At 40.4% G+C, this 16793-nt stretch overlaps 1 protein-coding gene and 1 long non-coding RNA gene across 5 annotated transcripts in view; one reads left to right on the top strand and one right to left on the bottom strand.

Annotated features, from left to right (window-relative positions):
• Positions 1-1710: 1710 nt before the first annotated feature.
• LOC140519202 (uncharacterized) lies at positions 1711-3066 on the bottom strand. The gene is made up of 2 exons (XR_011972120.1): positions 2700-3066; positions 1711-1944 (listed from the first exon to the last, which is right to left on the bottom strand). It is a non-coding gene; the product is annotated as an uncharacterized lncRNA (long non-coding RNA).
• Positions 3067-3289: 223 nt separating this feature from the next.
• GARRE1 (granule associated Rac and RHOG effector 1) overlaps positions 3290-16793 on the top strand; it is a 122023-nt gene continuing 108519 nt past the window's right edge. Inside the window, exons 1-2 of one of the 4 annotated variants that reach the window (XM_072632023.1) lie at positions 3294-3376; positions 9584-9707. The gene's annotated coding sequence lies outside the window, so the exon portion shown is untranslated. Of the gene's footprint in view, positions 3506-3562; positions 3656-9583; positions 9708-16793 lie in introns of those variants that run through there. The other 3 variants (XM_072632022.1, XM_072632024.1, XM_072632025.1) reach the window with 3 other exon arrangements.

Raw genomic sequence — 16793 nt, 5'->3', positions numbered from 1 at the left:
CAGAGAGAATATCCTGAAATCACTTTTACTTCCTTTTCAGAAAGATTTGGCATTACTAGCACTAAAGCGCCAAGAGCTCGGGTCATGATTACATTGTGTGTTCCTGTTTTCTACTATGTACTTATCCAACCACAGCTGTTTTTGAGGGCAATGGGAACAGGCAAGTATATGAGCCGGTTATACTGGTTGATCTAGAATGAGTGGCATCATTTGATTCAGTAAGCACCTATGTGGATAAAATTCACAAATGAAACAGTATCTTCCCTCACGGAGCCTACATTCTACTGGGGGGAACAAAATGTACACAGAATTAATTATTCAATATATATAAAATAAATAGCAATTTCTGAAGATAGGGAGGAGTTCCAAGGTATCCAAGAGATAGAGATGAAGAGGCAGTGGAGGGTTGGGGAGGTAGGAGCTATTGTTTAAACTTTGCAGGGCAGCAGCTTCTGAAAATGTGGTGACCTTTGAGCTCAGCGTTCCAGGAATCTCCCATGCTGAGAATGCAGCCCTAAGGATTACAAAACCAGTACTCATAAGAATGGCTCTGAATGAGGACAATACACTGGACCTGGCATTGCACAGCAGAAAGGATGACTCCAGAGCAAAAGGACTAACCCCTGTCAGAGAAGACACATTTACTTTAAGAGTGCAGACTTGGGGAGCAAGCACATGACTGACTAAGTGCAAATCAGGTTACACGCATACCCATCATGATGAAACCAATGGTATTGTTCCAGCCCTGGCCACCCAACACCCAATCATATCATACCTAGCCTTCTTTCACCTGTTGATTTCATACTCAGTAGTTTATCCTGATGGGCATTCCTCCTTAGAAACAGAGGGCTAGGCCAGTTGATCCCTGAAGGTGTAATGTAAATGATTTAGTGGTTTTCTATATTGTACCTTTTCTATGTTGGCCAGTTCATCTCTGAAGGTATAATATGAAGGATTTAGTGGTTTTCTATGTTGTACCTATGTTGTCCTATCCATCAGTGTCCCCTGTTTTCTTTGGGCAGGAGAGTCAATTGTTTCATGGCTGTCTGACTGGTGAGATAGAGTTAGGAAAATAACTCCAGCAATACCAGACTAGAGGCACTTGATGGCTTTTGTGGAGCCCATTAAAGTTCCAAGGTGGGAATATCTTTTCCTCTGAAACTCTGAGCCTCCTCTTCCTTCTCCTCCTTGCTTGTTGTTATTAATGACACAAGTTTAACAGTTTACCCTTCCTTTCCAGCTCATTAACTTTGTTTGAATTATATACCATGGGATTCAACATTGTTAACCTGTTTGCCCTTCAGCTATATGATGTGATGAACAGAGTCCGGAAGATCTGAATTAAAATCCTGCCCCTGACACTTCCTTAGGTATGTGACCCTGGGCAAGTCACTTAACCTTTCTGCCTCAGTTTCCTCACCTACAAAATCGGGATAATAATAGGATTTCACAGGGTTGTTTTGAGGAGCAAAGGAGGTAGCTAGGTGGCTAAATGAAAACTAGACCTGAAGTGAGGAAGATCTGAGTTCAAATGCAGTCTCAAACACTCACTAGCTGTGTGTTCTTTGGCAGGTCACTTAACTTCTGCTTGCCTAATCCACCGAAGATGGAAAGGGCAAACTATATCTTTGCCAAAAAAAAAAAAAACTTCATATGGGATCATGAAAAGTCAGACATGACTGAACAAAAGAACAGTACGCAAACCTTAAAGTGCTATTTAAATGCTACTGTTTTTCAATTGGTCTTCATATATTATGGACTCCAGTCCTGAGAACATCTTAATTATTCTCCATTGAATGAGTTCCAGATTCTCATTGTTCTTCCTCAAAATGTCGTGATGCCCAGAACCGGATTCAAAACTCCACAGGTGGCTCACTCCACACGTGGCATGCCCAGGAAAGCAGGTAGTATTTTGGGCATTCTGTTCTGATTTCAACTCTTCCTCTGGACAAAGTGAAGAGAACGATAACAGCACTGCTTCAGGAAAGATTGTCAATTGACTGTTCTAAGCCTAAATCCACGATCCCTGTGATTCCCCAAACCAAAACTTTCTTCCCTTTCTTCCATGCCTTTTACTATTAGAATGCAAGCTCTCTATTTGTATTTGTATCACAGTGTCTGATACACAGTATGGGCTTAATACATGTTCATTCATTCGTCTTCACTATCTCCCATTGGTCCTTTGCAGCCATCTTGCACCTTCCCCTCTGTGGTCATCTTGCTTAGCCACCGCGGGCTCAGGCCCTCATCGTCACTGCTGCCTTTTGCCACAGCCTCTTAATTGGTTTCCCTGACTCATCTTTCCACTCCAATCCAACCTCTTTATACAGCTGCCAAAGTGATTTTGCTAAAGTACGGTTCTGATCGTGTCACTCTGTAAACTCCAGCAGCACCCTATTATTTCTAGAACCCCACAGAAATCTCTTTCTTTGGCATTTAAACCCCTTTCACAACCTGGTCCAAACCCATTTTTCCAGCCTTATCACGCGTTACTGCCTTTGGTGCACCCTATGACACAACCAAACTGGCTCTCCCGGAGATCCTCCCACACGGTTATGTGCTACCTCCAGCGCCTGTAGCCCCCACGCCCTGCCCAGGGCCTCTTAAAATACCCATTTTCCTTCAAGGGTCATCCAAACACCACCTCCACGTAAAGCCTCTCCTGTTTCCCCAGGCTTTCCTCCTTCCTCCGAGATTACCTGGTAGCTATTCTGTGTATGCCACTGACGCTCAGGTTGTGTATGTACATGTGCACACGCAGTCTGCTCGGGATCTAAAGCAGAGTGTCCACTTCTGTCTTAGCAGGCTGCAGTGTGCGGCAGGCTGAGCCCAGGGCTGGGAATCAGGCCCGGGCCTCCAGGCGTGAACCCTCCCCTTTCCTAGGCTCAGTTTCCACTTCGGTATGATGGGGGGAGGGGGGAGGTTTGATTGGTTAAATCTCAGGCTCCAGAGTCTGACAGCTCCGGGTTCGAGCATTTCGAGGTGAGAGGGGAATCCTCCAAGCGGACCCGGGGTGGGGGTGGGGGGTTTCCGCTTTCTCCAGACCAGTCCATAATCTGCAATTCCAGCCTGATACCCCAGAGGCACTCTCCTGGAGTGTCCCTCCCACCTCGGGGCACCGCCTCCAGGCAGCCGCTCCTCCTCGCCGGCGCCCCCCTCCGCCCGGCCCCACCCCCCCTCCGCCCGGCTCCCCCTCCCCCGCGGTCCTGGCCTCTGTCCCGCCCCTTCTAGCGCTTCGGTCAGCCAGCCAGTCTGTCAGTCAGTCGGCCTCAGGGCCGCCAGCAGCCGCAAGGTGGGGCGGGACCGGGCGCGTGACGTCATTTCCGGTGTACACAGACTGGCCGTCGCGGGCGCGGGGGGCGAGGACGCGTCGCAGGTGAGGAGCTGAATCTCTGGGCAGGGTGGAGAGCCGGGTAGGGGTCGGGCTTTGGGTTTCGGTAGGGCAGGACGTGTTTCCTTCGGTCGGTCCGTTCCTGCCTTCGGAGAGGAGAGATCCGGGGCGGCGGTAGGCGCTACGCTGCGCTCTTGTCTCCTCCGCGGGGCCGGGGCCGCGGGGGGCGGCGGGAAAGGACGGAAGCCGGGAGGGGCTGTGCGGCCCCGGCGGTGTGCCGATCTCGGGGCTGCTGCGAGCTGGTCCACCCCCTCCCCCCTAGAGGTACTGGGGTGTGGGAGCCGAGAGCTGCAGCGCGGGGCCGAGAGGGACCCGAGGCGACTAAGCCTCCCGCTGACACCTGTCACTGCGCTCGCCTGGCGAGCGGAGGGGCAGGGGTGGGGGCGCGCGGCCACCGGGCGCCCCTGGAAGCTGGGCGTGGAGGGTGCTTTGGGGACGGGGCGGGCTGGGGTAGGGGCCCAGGAGTGATTGGCCTTGCGTTTCCTGAGAGCTTCTCCGAGGAACATCTCCCATTTCTTCCTTAGCTCGATCTGCCCTCAGACTCCCTCCTGTCTATCCGGGACCAGGGCGCCTGCGGGTTGTTGGGCGGCTTCACCCCTGTGTAGACATGGGGGATCACCGGGGCACCGCGTCAGAAACGTGTGCATATCTTGCTTACGTAGGGGGACTCTTCCCCGCTCCAGCCTGAGTGTCACACACAAGTCTGAGTCTCCCCTCCCCCAGAAGAGAAGCCCCCCCCCTTCGGAAGTAGCTAGAGTGCTCCTGGAGCCCGAGGCCGAGCTTTGAGGGCTGTCTGCGGCTCAGTATCCCTTCACTCGCACTAGGTAAAGGGCACGTTCCCCAGGGAGCCCCAGGGAGCTGTGCTGCCCCTGTGCTTGACCCATGGTTTGGAGAACTCCGTGTCCCCGAAGAAGAGAAGCTGCTTTTCTTCTGTTTGGTGGTTTGGGGCCCTCCCTTCCCCCCTAAAAAGAAAACAAAGCGAAGCAAAACAAAAAACTTTCTGCTTGAGGAGTGGCCATCTTTTAAAATGGTTTCGCTGGTCAAAATAGGAATGATGCCAATTGGGGGATGGGTAGGATTTTAAGAGCCCTCCTGCCCTGTTTTTCTTCCTTCTCTCTGCAGTGTTTAGATTGTTTCCTTAAACAGTCAGCTTTTTATTTCCACTTTGCCATCTATACCTTTCAACCTATCTCACCTTTGTGTTTATCCTTTTCTAGTTCACATCCTGACACTTTTGCTTTTGCATAGCAAAGGGAACGTGCTTTTCCTGTTCCAGTTAGGCGTGTTCAGACGTGTCATGTGCTGGTCCATGTAGTGATTGCATTTTTTTATACTGCCCTTTATGTGGTGGCTGAGAGCACCAGCATCCCCTGTAGGAAGGCTGACCTGCCAGTGTTTAAGTGTGTGCTCGTGTGTAGGCCCTTCCCCGTGCATGAATCAGAAAGCCTGATTATAACCTTCAGAGTTTTAGTAGTGAGGAGTCTTGAAAACGGCCCGGCTGTGCAATGAATGACTGTACTAAGATCAGGGTGACTGAATGCGCATCTTTTCCCCTGCTCCTAATACTGCCTGCTGGAGGTACTCTCTGAGTAAACTAAACATTTTTTGCTTGGCATGATAAGAATTTTGTGTATACCCACTCTAGAATTTGCCAGATGCAGACTTAAAGTTCCAAAGCAGTTACTAATTTTGTGTGTGTGGGTGTGTTTGTGGGATAATACCTTTGTATTTTGTTGCTTTCATATATATATATATATATATATATATATAAATAAAGATAGTTCCAGGTTTGACTGGATGTAGTCTGTACTTCTTCTTTATGGTTTTTCTAAGAAAAGTTACCCCAAATATCCAGGGGAATCTTTAAACAAATGTTTCTTAAGATTGTTTTTTTTTATTTTCTTAGGTAGTTTGTTGATATTTTCATTGGTTGATTTTATTTTCTTGAAGACTTAATGAGTAAACTGCCTTTCCATATGAGGTGTTCAGGTTTGCAGTAGTCACTTTTCACTGTAGCATTTGAGATACTAATCTACCTCTATTTTTGCACACAAATACGTAGGTTAACATTGGAGACAAAGATAGAAAAGTCTTCTCAGATTCCCTTGGCAGGCTTAGAGTTTTTCAATCTAAAATTATCCCCATATTTGTGGAAGACGGACCATGTTTCAGCCATTATCCTTTTTAACCAGTTAAATGTTTAAACTGAATAATTTTGTAAGTGGTTCTTCTGATTAAGCGTGTTTTAAGTCAGGTTTAGTGTAGTGGAGCTTCTGAGTTCTTGCGAAAATAGCTTTGGTTTGAATGGGGCAATGATTCGTCTTGCTGTGCCAAAGTACACTTTTTTTTCTTGATTAAAATCCTTTTTGGTTGATGTTAACACAGAGAGCCTGATCTCCTTTATCAAATTTGACAACATAGACTAAATGACTTATCTAGGGGTAATGTAGCAAGTCAACGGTAGAGTGAGGATTTGAGTCCAGATTGGCTGTACTTTGCTCTTGCCATGTTACCATGCTGTTTCTGTTTGTTGACTTCAATTCAAAGTCATTTATCATAATAATACATTACATTTAAGGTTCACAGGGCACTTTACATACTTTTTTTTAGTAGATTCTTATGACAGTTTTGTAATATAAAAGTATTCCCTTTTTTATAAAGAAGGAAAATGAAAGAGTTTGTGGCTTATCCAAGATCACATAGCATTTTTCTTATGGTGAAGCAAAATGTGGTAGATGTATGAGTGGTATAAACAAAGTACTGCCAACATTCAGAGGAAGCAGAGATCATTTCAGTTTGGAGTGATCATGGAAGGTGTCCTAGAAGGGGTGATACTTGAGCGAGACTGTGAATGACAGGATTTCAAAAGCCAGAGATTGAGATTTGAGGTGATAAACAGAGGGCATGATGGCATGAGCAAAGGCATAAGGAAAGGAAAGAGGAAGTATCTTCAGGGAACATGAGTAATCTTTTTTTACCTTAAGTAGAAAAACTTGAGAACCATCTGGGAAAGGTAGTTTAGAGCCAAATTGTAGAAGGTCTTGAATGATAATACAGAAGCATTGAAGGTTTTCTGAGTGACTAGTAAGATGTGACTGCTTGCTGTGACTAGTTGGAAGAAGGAAAAGCTAATCTTGAGAGGGTGTGGAACAGAACAAAATATTTTGTGATTATAATTATAAGTAGCACCTTAACTGGAGTCAAGAATTTTTTGGTTTCCCAGTGCATATAAAAGTTATGTTTAAGCTATACTGTAGTTTATTAAGTGTGTAATAATATGTCTAAAAAAACCCAATGTACATGCTTTAATTAAAAAATACTTCATTGCTAAAAAAAAAAAAAAATGTTAACCATCATCTGAACCTACTGGGAGTGGTGATCTTTTTGCTGATGGAGGGTCTTGCCTCAATGTTGATGACTGCTTACTGATCAGGGTGGTAGTTGGTAAAGGTTGAGGTGGTAGTGGCAATTTTAAAATAAGATAGCTATAAAATTTATCTATTGACTTTTCCTTTCACTTGAACACTTAGGGCCCATTGTTAATTGGCCTAATTTCAGTAGGGGAATAGGGAGACCCAAAGAGACAGGGAATGGCCAGTCAATGACCAGTTTGTGGAGCAGTCAAACACATACCATAGTTATCTGAGGCATCCCAAAACCATTAATGAAAAAGTTTGAAAGATTGCGAGAGTTACCAAAATGTGCCATGGATATACATCGTGAGCACATGCTGTTAGAAAAATGGTACTGATAGATGTAAACTTCTCTATTTGGCAAAGTCTTTCACTACCTGGCTCCAACCTATTTTTACAGCCTCATTATATGTACTCAATCAGTACTTCCCTTCCAACAAACTGTTCCTCACACGTTGAACTAGTCTCCAGTTTTTGACCTTGTACTTGTCCAAACTCCATATCTATCCTTACCTCTCCCTCAGAGAATCCCTCACTTCCTTCAAGACTCAGTTTAAGCACTAAATTCAACATCCGCATCTTCACCACTCTCCTGCTAGTACCCATCCTTTCTAGCTGCCTTGAATATGTTTTATATTCTGTATGTACTGAAATATATACCTTTTATTTCCTATGATAGAATGTAAGTTGCTTGAGAGGAAGGGTTGTTTCATTTTTTTGTCTTTGTATCCCAACTAGCTTGTGTATATTAGGCACTTAATAATGCTTGTTGATTGATTGATTACATTATTATTTATTAAGCCTTCAGGGTTTAAGCTGATTGGCTAGCCTTCCTCAGCTTTTGATTTTGCCCTTTCTTCCCCCCAATCCTTAATTCTATCTTTTCCTGGGGCCTAATAGGAAGCTCATAAAGAAGTCTAGTATTTAGAAACCAGGAACCTCACAGATTCTCCAGTAGACAAAGAATAAAAAACTTTTGGTATATTGCACATGTCTAATCATTTCATATGATGTTCTTACCTAAGATGTCCAAACCATCTTCAGCGTATTCTGGATTGATGTTTATAAATGCTTATATAAAGACAAATAATGGTAAGAGATATTTTTGTCTGCATTTGAAAGACACCGAAAAAGGAAAGTTAATGTTTGAACTGTGCAGTAACCTGTTCTATACTAGTGAATGTGAGTGTGGATGGACATCTTCTGTGAATTTTAAATAAGCATATGAAGTTGTTATTGGAAATCTTTTTGTCTGATCCAGTTACTACTATCCTAGAAAATATTTAATATCATATTGAATCAAAAATAGTGTAAAAATGTTAATCATAATATACAATATATATACATGATATACAATATATATATACAATTATATATACATAATATATAATATATAGTCATAATAGTAATTTGGTTTGCAGTTTCAGATGAAATAAATAGATCAAATATTCTTTCAGAGAGCAGTTTAAAATATAACTATATTGGAATAGAAATCTTTTCCTAAAAATGGACTTCTTATAGACTGAAGTATATTTCTGGTAGATGGGTGGCTTCTAGTAATGGTTTTTTACTGGCTTGGTAGTGAGAATTGATCAAAGTGGGGAAGGTTTTAGATTTGGGACTGGTGATGATATTATCTTGAAAATTATCTCATTCTACTTGATAATGAAATAGGTTAGAAGAAATATATTGTAATGAAAAGAGCATTGGAATTGGAGGCAGGGAGACTTCAAATTCTGCCCTCTGACATTTCTTAGCCATGTAATCATTAAAAAATCATAGCCTCTCTGAGCCTTAATTTTCCCATCTGTAAAATGAGGATAATTTTACTTTTAGTTTCTACCGTATAAGTTAAACTTTTATGAAGTTTAAATGAGTTACAGAGGATGTACATAAAGTACTATACAAATCTTTTTTTAAGATTTAAATTATTTATTTATTTTTAATTTTCAACATTCATTTCCACAAGATTTTGAGTTCTAAATTTTCTCCCATCTTTCCCATTTCCCCATCCCAAGATGGCATACATTCTGATTACACCTTCCCCCAGTCTGCCCTTCCTTTTATCATCCCCCCCCCCATTCCCTTCCCTTTTACTTTCTTGAAGGACAAGATAGATTTCTACACCCCATTGCATGTCTATCTTATTTCCCAGTTTCACGTAAAAACAATTTTTTAACATTTGTTTTTAAAACTTTAAGTTCCACATTCTCTCCCTTCTTTCCTCCCCACCCACCCCCATTGAGAAGGCAAGCAATTCAATATAGGTTATACATGGGTAGTTATGCAAAACACCTCAATAATAGTCATGTTGTGAAAGACTGTTATTTTCCTCCATCTTATCCCACTGCCTCAAATAATTTTATTTTCTCCTTTGACCCTATCCCTTTTCTAAAGTGTTTCCTTCTGACTACCCCCTCCCCGGATTTGCCCTCCTTTTCTTTCATTTCCCCCCACTTTTATCCTCTTTCCCCTTACTTTCTGGTAAGGTAAAATACCCAATTGAGTATATATGTTATTCCCACCTTAAGCCACATTCCTTCTCACTTTTGGACCTCTTTTTCCATTTAGCCAATTCTATTTTTTAAGGTGTTCTTCTCCTCATTGACTTTTTGGACTTCTTTTACCACTTGGGTTAGTCTATTTTTTAAGGTATTATTTTCTTCAGTATTTTTTGGAGCCGTCTTTAGCAAGCTGTTGACTCATTTTTCATTATTTTCTTGCATCACTCTCATTTCTCTTCCCAATTTTTTCTCCTCTTCTCTTACTTGATTTTCAGAATCCTTTTTGACCTCCTCCATGGCCTTGGACTGATTCATATTCCTCTTGGAGACTTTTGATGTAGGAGCTTTCACTTTGCTCTCATCCTCTGGTTGTCTGCCCTGATCTTCCTTGTCACCAAAGTAAGGTTCTGTAGTCTGAGTTATTTTATGATGTTCACTCATCTTCCCAGCCAAATATTTGACTTTCTAACTTTTTTTTCAAGGTAGACCTCTGCTTCCAGTGGGGGTGGGAGTGGGGGTAGGGGTGGGTATATTGTCCAGGCTTTAGGGATTTTGTATCAGCCACTTGATCCCCCATTGTCTGTGGACTCAGAGCTCTGGAAGCAGCTTCTGCTGTTGATACCACCATTACTGCCACATACCCCCAGCCCCTGGGACTGGCAGGACTGGGCCAGATTGTGTGCTCCTCTTTCACCTAGGTCCCACAGAGTTTTCCCACTGACTTTTTGGTGTTTGTGGGTTGAGGAGTTTGGAAACTGCCACAGCTGCCAATGATTCCTGAGACCTACTCTGGCCTATCTGTGCTGGTGGGGCCCAGGCTCCCTGCCTAGTGGGAAAGACCCTTTCTGTAGACTTTCCAGGTTGACTCAGACTGGGAATTTCTTTCACTCAGTCATTTTTTGGGTTTTGTAGCTCTAGAATTTGTTTAGAGTCATTTTTTACAGGGCTTTGGAGGAGAGCTCAGGAGAGTCCCTGCTTTTATATTGCAATCTTGACTCCACCCCCCACCCAGTTCCTTTCTATAAAAATCTTCAAGTGCTATATAATCAGTCATCAGCTATGGTCATTCTGTTATGTCTAGATTGGTTTGTTTTGGTTAGGTATTTTTGTTTTTTGCTTTGCAAAGATAGGGTTGAAGGAGGGACTAAAAACATTTAATAAAAAGAAAAAAGTAGTCTGCTTGTGACCAGTACTATGTTGGAATAAAGAATTTCAAAAGTATTTAGATAGTATCCTATGGGGAAATGACCTGAACTTTCTTTGCCCCTTTCATGTAGAAAAACTTAAACTAACATATAGCTATTATATTGGAAGAATTTAAACAGGTCTTTAGGACTAAGGAGCATTCTTAAGTAGTTAGCCAAGTAGATTCATCTTTACTGTTAGTGTGCCTTTGTGAATTTCTGAGTTGATTCTGGACTTTAAAATGTTTAATTTATTTAATTTGCAATGCCATGTGTTAATTGTTACCATGGATATTTGAACCTAGATTTTCTGCTATGGACATTTTACCTTTAGTTAATAATGCTGTGGAAGCAAGTTGGGTGGCTCGATGGATAAAGGGTCAAGTCTGGAGTTAGGAAGACCTGAGTTAAATTATGGACTCAGATATTATCTGTGTGCCCCTGCTCAAGTCTCTTAACCTCTGTTTGCCTTAATACACTGGAGAAGAAAATAGCAAACCACTCCAGTATCTTTGCCAAGAAAACTATTGAGGATATTGGTGTGCTATGGTCCACAGGGTCACAAAGAATGAAACAGGATTAAAGCATTGAACAACAAATATTGCTCTAGCAAGGCTTTATGGAGGAATAGATAGAGAGGAAGCTTAGAAACTAAGAAGAGTAGAAATTCTGATTCATACTGGTTGTGTGCCGGGGCAAGTCATTTAACTCTGTGCTCTAGGCAACTTTCTAACACTATAAATTGCAGAGAAGTTGTTGACTTGTCTAGATAGAGGAAGTTTTTCTTACCTGGGAGTTCCATGTACTAATGAAATCATGGGTCAGTCCCTTTGCCTGTCCTAATCTTGTTCATTCAAATAAATGTAGATGCAGTTATGTGAATATCAAATAATTTCAGGCCTCTGATTAGTTCCAAAGTAGGAAATAGTTATTTTGGAATAGCTCACATTTATTTGAATATTTTAAGGTGAGAAAATGCTTCTTTCACTCACAGTGACACTTTAAAGTGGGTAGTACAAATATTATTACCCCCCTTTTACAGAGGAGGAAATTTAAGCTCAGAAAGATTACATGACTTGCCAATGTCAAATGGCTAATAAGTATAGGAACTAAGACTAGAATCCATGTATTCTTACTTCATTGTTAGTGCACTTAATATTACGATATGCAGCCTTTTCACATTTGGTAAGTATTCCTTTTTTCCTATATACAGTAATACTTACCTGTTACTTTCTGGGAGCAAAGGGTTCTCCGCACATGGTTTCCAGATAATAGAAACTAATCTCTTCAGGTGCTCAAATCTTAATCATTTTTGTCAGAAATAGTTTGAAAATGGTTGTGCATCTCAACTTTCTGATGCTGTGTCCTTTGACAGATAATTTTATGTATGCTTATCCTCACCTGGTCCATAATGTGACCCATGCATTCCTTTTTATCATTGTGATTTTTTTCCACGCAATTCCATCATTATTCTCAAGAGGAGCTACCCAATTCTTTGGAAACCTTAATTTCCTTTAACATTTCATGGATCTATATGGTTGTATGAAAAAATGTTCTAAATAATTATTTATGAGAGAGATGCATATTAAAACAATTTTGATAATCTCATACCTATCAGATTGGCTAAAATGATAGAAGGGAATGTTGGAAGTGATATGGAAAAATTGGGACACTGTTATTGTTGCAACTGTGAACTGATCCAGCCATTTTGGAGAGAAGTCTGGAGTTATGCCCAAAGAGTTATAACTGTTTATACCCTTTGACACAACAATACTACTATTTGGTCTCTTTCCCAAGGTGATTAGGAAAAAAGAAAAGAACTTATATGTTCTGAAATATTTATTGCAGCTCATTGTGGTGGCAAAGAATTAGAAATTGAGGGGATGCTCATCAGTTGGGGATGTGGTACGTGATTGTGATGGAATGCTGCTGTGCTGTAAGCAGTGATGAGTAGAACCAAGGGAACATTGTTTACAGTAACTGCAATATTGTTTGAAGAACAACTGTGAGGGACCAAGTTATTCTGAGTATTGAAAATACTCATCAACTATGAAAGAACTTCTATATGGAGGTATGCACAGTAGGTATGGTATTCTGTGTGTGTGCGTGTGTGTGTGTGCGTGTGTGTGTGTGTGTGTGTGTGTGTGTGTGTGTGTGAAATGGTGGCCTTCTCTTGTGAGGGGCAGGGAATAGAGATGGTTTGAAACTTAAAATGTACCAGAAAAAAATGAAAAAAATTTGTGGATACTAGTATATCAGCATCGTACTGTTAGCTCTCGCTTGGTAACTAGCCCACTTCTTTTTCAATTTTTATTGCACATATATGTCATGCATGGAGTCAACTGATGGCAAGTGGATAGAGTGGTGGGCCTGGAGTCAGGAAGGCCTGAGGTCAAATCTGGCCTTGTGACTCTGGGCAAGTCACCATCTGTTAGTCTCAATATTTTCCTCAGCTGTAAAATGGGGATAATAATAGTATCTATCTTGCAGGGAATTTGTGAGGATCAAATGAGATAATACTTGTAAAAAGCTCTTAGCAGTGCCTGGCACGTAATAGGCACTTTATAAATGCTTATTTTCTTCCCTTTTGTGTGCAAATCATCATGTACTGTAGCTAACTGAAACACAGTATTTCCATTGCCCTTTGGATTACCCACAATTTTGGTTCTTCTGAATTGTAGTATTTTGTTATTTATGGGCTATATAACATCAGCAAGAAAGTAGCTGTTAAAAAAATGTATGTCTGCATCTATCTTCTAGAGGAAACATATCCTGATCTGCTTAAATGTTAGTACTTCACTTCTGTTGTTTATCTCTAACTTCTTCTGTATATATCTTGTTTATACATAGATTTTTATCTTTCTTTGTGTTCCCAGTGCTTAGATGCTTGTTGTTCAGCTATGTCCAAATCTTTGTGACCCTATGGATAATAACGTCCATAGGATTTTCTTGGCAAAGAAAGTGGTTTACCATTTCTTCCTCTGGTAGATTAAGGCATTCAGAGATTAATTGACTTGCCCAAAATCACACACCTAGTAAGAGTCTGAGGCACGGTTTTAACTTAGGTCTTTCTGACTCCAGTCTCAGTACACTATTCACTGAGTCATCTAGCTGCCTAGCTTAGGTTCTTAATGCAATGATTGACTGACTGACTGATAGGCTGGCAGGTCATTCAACAGTTAAGAAAAAATTTGCTTAATCATATCAAGAGGAAGATATTCAATAAGGATAGACATTGAGTATACCCTCATTCGATTCATCTGGTTTAAGTTTTTTTTCCCCCGAGTTGCCCATTGGGAAAATAAAAATTGAATTTTTTTCCCCTGAAGGAACATTTCCCTTGGTCCTCATTGAGAAAGCAAGAAAAGCAAAATCCCCTGCTACAGACATGTATAGTACAGTTAAACAAAGCAAATACCAGCTTTGTCCATGTTCTCCTTCCCCCCCTACCCCCCAAACTCCAACAGTCTGTATACTCTCTCACCTCTGTATTAGGGGATGGGTAGCCTCTTTCATCAAGAAGAACTTTTTGGAATCATGATTGGTCATTGCATTGATCAGAGTTCCTAATTTTTTTTTTAATTTTTTGATATTAATTTTATTTGTTTTCAGTGTTCTCCAATCACTACCATATAACTTAGATTCTTTTTTTCCTCTCCCTCCCCCCTCTTTCCCTCCCTGCCCTGTGATACCATACAATTTTATATAGGTTCTGTACATACATTCCTATTAAGTACATTTTCACTATAATCATGTTGTGTAGAAGAATTAAAATGAATGAGAGAAGTCATATAACAAACCAAAACGTAATACAAAAGGAAATGATCTGCTGCATTCTGTGATTGAGTTCCAAAGTTCTTTCTCTGGGCGTGGAAGGCATTTTGCCTTAAAAGACCATTGGGAATTTTTTTAAGTCCTTGCATTGCAGCAAAGTTCCAAGTCTACCAGAAAAAACTCTTGCACACCGTGGTTGTTGCTGTGCACAAAGTTCTCCTGGTTCTGCCCCTTTCACTCAACATCAGATCATATAAGTCTTTTCCAGGCCTCTCTGAAGTCTTCCTGTTCATCATTTCTTATAGCACAATAGTATTCCTTTACATTCATATACCGTGATTTGCTCAGCCATTCCCCAATTGATGGGCATCCCCTTGATTTCCAGTTTTTGGCCACCACAAAGAGAGCTGCTATAAATATTTTTGTACATGTGGGACCCTTTCCCGTTTTTATGATCTCTTGGGGATACAGTCCTAGAAGCAATATTGCTGGGTCAAAGGGTATGCACATTTTTGTAGCCCTTTGGGCATAGTTCCAAATTGCTCTTCAGAATGGTTGAATCAGCTCACAGCTCTACCAGCAATGAATTGTGTTCCAACTCTCCCACATCTTTTCCAACATTTATCATCATCCTGTTTTGTCTTGTTAGCCAATCTAATAGGTGTAATATGGTATCTCAGAGTTGTTTTGATTTGCATCTCTCTAATGAATAGTGATTTAGAGCATTTTTTTTGTATGATTATAGATATCTTTAATTTCTTCCTCTGAAAACTGCCTGTTCATATCCTTTGGCCATTTATCAGTTGAGGAATGATTTGTATTATAAATTTGATGCAGTTCTCTGTATATTTTAGAAATGAAGCTGTTATCACTGATACTAGTTATAAAAATTCTGTCCCAGTTTTCTGCTTCCCTCACACAAATAAAGTCAGATCTAAGTAAGTGGGAAAACATCAGTTGCTTGTGGGTAGTCTGAGCCAGTATAATTACATGATGATTCTACCTAAATTAATTTACTTGTTTAGCGCCATACCATCAAACTATCTGATAATTATTTTCTAGAACTGGAAAAAATATCAAAATTCATCTGGAAGAACAAAAGATCCAGAATAGCAAGGGAACTAATGAAAAGAAATGCTAGGGAAGGTGGCCTAGCTCTATCAGATCTCAAATTGTATTATAAAGCAGCAATTATCAAAACCATTTGGTACTGGCTAAGAAACAAGTGGAATAGGCTAGGTACTCAAGACACAGTAGTCAATGAATATAGTAATCTACTGTTTGATAAACCCAAGGACCCCAGCTTCTGGGATAAGAACTCACTGTTAGACAAAAATTGCTGGGAAAACTGGATAACAGTGCATAGACCAATGCCTGACACTGTACACAAGAATAAAGTCCAAATGAGTACATGATCTAAGTATAAAGACTGATACTATAAACAAATTATTCGAGCAAGGATTAGTGTATTTATCAGATTTATGGAGAAGGGAAGAATTTTTGACTAAAGAAGAGATAGAAAGCATTATGAAGTGCAAAATGGATAATTTTGATTACATTAAACTGAAAAGTTTTTGCACAATCAAATCTAATGCAACCAAGATTAGGAGGGAAGCAGAAAACTGGGAAAGAATTTTTGCAACTAGTGTCTGTAATAAAGAGTTCCTAATATTTTAAAAGTAGATTGTCTTTATAGTTTTGTTTTTGTATAAATTTATCTTCTGGTTCTGATCACTTCACTCTAAATCTCCTTCATAATTTCTTATAGCATAGTACTATTCAATTAAATTCACATATCATAACTTTTTCAGTCATTTCCCCGGTAATGGGTATTCCCTCAGTTTCCAATTCTTTGTCACCACAAAAGGAGCTGCTATAAATATTTTTATCATATAGGTCCTTTTCCTTATTCTTTGATCTCTTTGGAATATAGACCTAGTAGCGGTATTGCTGACATAAAAGGTATTGCACAGTTTAATATCTTTCTTGGCATAGTTCCAAATTGCTTTGCAGAATGGTTGAATTAATTTACAGCTCCACCAGCAGTTTACTTGTTTTCCTGCATCCCCTCCAGCAATTGTGATTTTCTATTTTTGTCATTTTAACCAATCTAATGGGGGTGAAATGGTACCTCAGAATTGCTTTAATTTGTATTGCTTTAATTATTAATAGTTTAGAGCATTTTATATGTGTCATTATATGCCTGTTTGATTTCTTCCTCTGAAAACTCACTGTTCATATCCTTTGACCATTTGTCAACTGGAGAATGACTTTTATTCTTATAAATTTGAATCAGATACCTATATATGTTGCCTTTATCAGAGAAATTTACTGCAGATTTTTTCCTATTTGCCTGCTTCTCTTCTAATTTTAGCTAAATTGATTTTGTTTGTGCAAAGTCTTTTTAATTTTACACAATCAGAATTTTCCATTTCACCATCCATGACTCTATCTTTTTTTTTTTTTTTGTCGTGAACTCTTCCTTAATCCATAGATCTGGCAGGCAATTTCTTTCATGCTTCTCTAT

This window comes from Notamacropus eugenii, chromosome 1, assembly GCF_028372415.1.
Source record: "Notamacropus eugenii isolate mMacEug1 chromosome 1, mMacEug1.pri_v2, whole genome shotgun sequence".
Classification (NCBI taxonomy): domain Eukaryota; kingdom Metazoa; phylum Chordata; class Mammalia; order Diprotodontia; family Macropodidae; genus Notamacropus; species Notamacropus eugenii.
The sequence above is the reverse complement of the archived record's forward strand: the minus strand, read 5'-3'. Positions and strand labels throughout refer to the sequence as shown.